Source organism: Macaca thibetana, chromosome 3, assembly GCF_024542745.1.
Source record: "Macaca thibetana thibetana isolate TM-01 chromosome 3, ASM2454274v1, whole genome shotgun sequence".
NCBI lineage: Eukaryota > Metazoa > Chordata > Mammalia > Primates > Cercopithecidae > Macaca > Macaca thibetana.
This window is the reverse complement of record NC_065580.1, coordinates 133,778,645-133,783,406: the sequence shown is the minus strand read 5'-3', so window position 1 is coordinate 133,783,406 and position 4,762 is coordinate 133,778,645. Positions and strand designations below refer to the sequence as shown.

The 4,762-nt window shown below is 43.4% G+C and overlaps 1 pseudogene; it reads right to left on the bottom strand.

Moving 5' to 3' along the window:
• Positions 1-3,743: 3,743 nt before the first annotated feature.
• On the bottom strand, positions 3,744-3,843 carry LOC126951785 (uncharacterized; annotated as a pseudogene).
• Between the last annotated feature and the right edge of the window lie 919 nt (positions 3,844-4,762).

Genomic DNA, 4,762 nt, shown 5'->3' with positions numbered 1-4,762 from the left:
AACAAAAGATGAGGTGGGAAGAGTGCAGAGGCTGCAGCAAATCCTGAACACTTAGGGGACCTTTGGAATTTGTGGCCTTGAATAACTTGACCCAACTTGTATTTCCAAAATGATTGCTGTGGAGGAAAGGAGACTGGCTTGGAGGTTGCTGTTAGAGACCAGAGGAGAAATAATGAGGTCAGAGCTGGTGCAGGTGCAGTAGAAATAAGAAGAAACAGGCCAGGCACAGTGGCTCATGCCTGTAATCCCAGCACTTTGGGATGCAACAGTGGTAGGATTGCTTGAGGTTAGGAGATTGACACTGGCCTGGGCAACACAACAAGACTATATCTCTATAAATAATTTAAAAAATTAATTGAGGGTCAGCACAGTGGCTCACACCTGTAATACCAGCACTTTGGGAGGCTGAGGTGGGTGGATTGCTTGAGGCCAGAAGTTCAAGACCAGCCTGGCCAACATGGTCAAACCCTGTCTCTACTAAAAATACAAAAATTAGCCAGGTATGGTGGCACACACTTGTAATCCCCACAACTCAAGAGGCTGAGGCAGGAGAATCACTTAAGCCCGGGAGGCAGAGGTTGCAGTGAGCTGAGATCATGCCACTGTACTCCAGCCTGGACGACAGAGTAAGACTCCATCTCAAAAAATATGTATGTATTAACTAGGCATGGTGATGTGTGCCTGTAGTCCCAGCTACTGGGGAGGCTGAGGTAGGAGGACAACTTGAGCCCAGGAGTTCAAGACTGCAATGAGCTATGATTGCACCACTGCACAGACTGGGCAACAGAGTGAGACCCTATCTTTAAAAAAATAAAAGAAATACATGGACATCATAGAGCATATAATTAGGTATCTCTGTGAACGCCTATACAGAACGTAAGAAAGAGGGAAGGGTTAAGGCTTGCTCCATTCTTAGCCAGCCCTCATGCCTGGATGGAGGGGATTCTATCAACTGAGAAAAGAATGGAGGAAACAAAACAGATTTGGGGAGAAGAGAATATCAGAAATTCAATTTGCAATAATTTTGAGGCATCACTGACATCCAGCAAGCAATTAGAAATACAGGGCCAGAGCCAAGGAAAGAAGCCAAGACTAGAGATAAAGACCTGGGCATCCCTGAGCAGAGGGTCAGGTTAAAATCAAGGCTTTGGATATGATGGCCAAAGGAAACAGAGCTGACTGGGGGAAGAACAGGCACAAAATCCTGACTTACCTCTTTTAAATGGCTTAGCTTAGCAGTTGCAAAGAAGAAGAGAAAAGGGAGAATAAGGAAGGAATCCAGAAGCTAGGACCCAGCAGGACTTAGCGAAGATGTTTACAGCATCCTGGTGCTAGCTCTGTCATCTGTGAATGCTATGGTTTTGATGTGTCTCCTCCAAAATTCATGTGTTGGAAACTTCATCCCCAATGCAGCAGTGTTGGGAAGTGGGGCCCTTTGGGAGGCATTTAGGTCATGAAGGATCTGCACTTGTAAATGGATTAATGCCACTGCAAAAAGGGCTTGCAGGAGTGGGTCTGCTCTCTCTTGCCTTTCTGGTTTCTGTCTTGTGTGAACACAGCAAGAAGGCCCACACCAGATGCCAGCACATTCATCTTGGACTTCCCAGCCTCCAGAGCTGTGAGAAATAAATTTCTGCTCTTTATAAATTACCCAATCTGTTGTATTCTGTTACAGCGGCACAAACAGACTAAGACAGTGTAGCATCACAAGCCTTTCTGACCTAACCTGCATTTAATTGCAAAGTGCCTGCTAGTCATTATCTATTCTCAGGCCCATGGGCTGCCTGCTTTTCCTGGTTCTGCTCCTATCACAGAGGCCTGGCCCATGGAAATTACATTTCTCAGGCTCCTTGACCAACTGGCTTCTGGTGAATTTCCACCAAAGAGTAGCACTGGCAGGAGATTGCAGGGAAAGGAGTAGTAAAAGTTTGTCCTCCCCCACCCCTTTTCTTCTCCAGCCCTTGCCCCATCTATCCCTTCTGGGGTGCCTCATGAGAGGTGTGCTGGGTCTCAGCATGTATCCCAACTCCTGGCATCTGGTGACATTCCCTCTGTCTTCCGTCCCTCCAGCTGCGTGTGGGTGGGGAGTCACAGCTTGCTGCTGTTGCTCATCTCTGCAATGACTCACTAGCCCATTTGACTTTCAGCTCTTCCAATATCTGATGACTAGTTCTCTGTATTTGAATTTCTTCTATTGAACTAGCTGGTGTGGGGCCTGTTGTTGTCCTCACTAGTGCCTGATTGATAAACATACATTGATAATCCATCAGCTTCTCCCCCCACCACTGTGTCAGGCATCAGAATCTTATTCAGGCTGGGATTACCCAAGCTGATATTAACAAAGCCTGTCGTTTAAAAGTTAAGCAGAAAAGCAATTTTAAAAGAGGTGGTAAATAAAGATAAAAGCTGAAATAAACACATTGTACAACATAAAGCAGTAAAATGATAGATGAGTTCAAAAGCTGTTTTTTTGATAAGATGACTAAAATAAATAAACCTCTGACAAATTTAATTAGGGGAATATTTTTAATTAGAAATGAGAAAGGAGATAGGACAATTTATAGAAAATAGATTTTCCCTCAAATCCAGAGAGAATGTTATGCATTCTTCTAGACTAATAAACTGAAATCCTCAATGAAAAATTTCTAGAAAGATATAGATTACTAAAAATAATCCAAGTATAAATCCAAACAGAATAACAACTGAGAAAAAAATTGAGAAAATCATCCAATAACAGTCCCCAAACTGCAGTTGGTCTCATTATTTCCACCAGGGCAATTTTTATATGTTTAAGAAACAGATAATTTTCATGTTGTATAAAACATACAGAGTGGGCCTGGTGTGGTGGCTCATACCTATAATCCTAGCACTTTGGGAGGCCCAGGTAGGCGGATTGCTTGAACTCAGGCATTTGAGACCAGCCTGGGCAACGTGGCAAAATCCTGTCTCTACTAAAAACACAAAAATTAACCGGCGTAGGGCATATGTGCCTGTAGTCTCAGATACTTGGAAGGCTGAGATAGGAGGATCACTTGAGCCTGAAAGATTGAGGCTGCATGAGCTGTGTTCGCACCACTGCACTCCAGCCTGGGTAACAGAGTGAGATCCTGTCTTAAAAAAAATATGTATATATGTGTATATATATATATGTGTATGTGTGTGTGTGTGTGTGTGTGTGTGTGTGTATATATATGCAAAAAGAGATGAGTTCCTTTATGTCTATCCGGCAAGCATGAACTTCTTCTCAAACTCTGATAAAGATAAAACATACAAAAAGAAAATTATAGGCACGTGATAATGAATATGGATAGGAAAAGCTTGAAGAAAATTCTCACCTCTAAAAAGGAACTTGTTTTACTATACTGCTATCTTCACAGGGCTGATAAGTTTTTTATGGGGAGGAGGGTGTTGTAACAGCTTCCCTGAGATCTAATTTTTTTTTTTTAAACGGAATTTCTCTCTTGTTGCCCGGGCTGGAGTGCAATGGCACGATCTTGGCTCACTGCAACTTCTGCCTCCCAGGTTCAAGCGATTCTCTCACCTCAGCCTCCTGAGCAGCTGGGATTAGAGGTGCTCGCCACCACGCCCAGCTAATTTTTGTATTTTTAGTAGAGACGGAGTTTCATGATGTTGGTCAGGCTGGTCTCAAACTGCTGACTTCAGGTGACCCACCAGCCTTGGCATCCTAAAGTGCTGGGATTACAGGTGTGAGCCACTGAGCCTGGCCTATATTCTTATACTAAAAAAAAATGGACTTTATAAATCTGTCATCCTGATGCAAGGGCCATGCAGATCTCCACTGTAGTGTCTCAACTTCAGTATATGTGCTGCTAACGTAAGCACAAAGGGTGATAACTTTACAAGTTAAATTGAAAGAAATCACAGAGGATGGATGGTTTGTATGTTATCAGTAAACAACCACTTGACAAAACTTCCAAAGCTAAAATTAAAGGGAAACTATCTGGAGCAAATGTTCACAGAAAATATAACAAAAAGTTCTGTGTTACATAAAGAATTTACATATGTTGGGCCGGGCACGGTGGCTCACTCCTGTAATCCCAGCATTTTGGGACGCTGAGGTAGGTGGATCACCTGAGGTCTGGAGTTGGAGACCAGCCTGGCCAACATGGTGAAACCCCATCTCTACTTAAAATACTAAAAATATTAGCTGGGTGTTGTGGGGGCATCTGTAATCCCAGCTACTTGGGAGGCTGAGAGGCAGGAGAATTGCTCGAACTCGGAAGGCAGAGGTTGCAGTGAGCCAAGATCACGCCATTCCACCCTAGTCCAGGCAACAAGAATGAGACTCCATCTCAAAAAAAAAAAAAAGAACTTATGCATGTTGATACAAAATAAATAAATAAGTCTCCAATATGTAAACTGGCAAAGAACTTGAGAAGGCAATTCATGAAAAAAAGAGATGCTATTAGTAAACAAGCATGTGAAAAAATGTTCAACTTTGCTGTGATCAAATAAATACTCACTAGCACAGTGTGGGAGCATCTTACACCCACTACATTAAGATAATTGGGTGTTTTTTGTTTTTTGAGACAGAGTTTCTCGCTCTGTCACCCAGGCTGGAGTGCAGTGGTGTAATCTCGGCTTACTTCAGCCTCCACCTCCCAGGGTCCAGTGATTCTCATGTCTCAGCCTCCCAAGTAGCTGGGATTACAAGTGTGCACCACCACGCCTGGCAAATTTTTGTATTTTTAGTAGAGACGGTGTCCTGCCATGCTGGCCAGGCTGGTCTCAAACTCCTCGC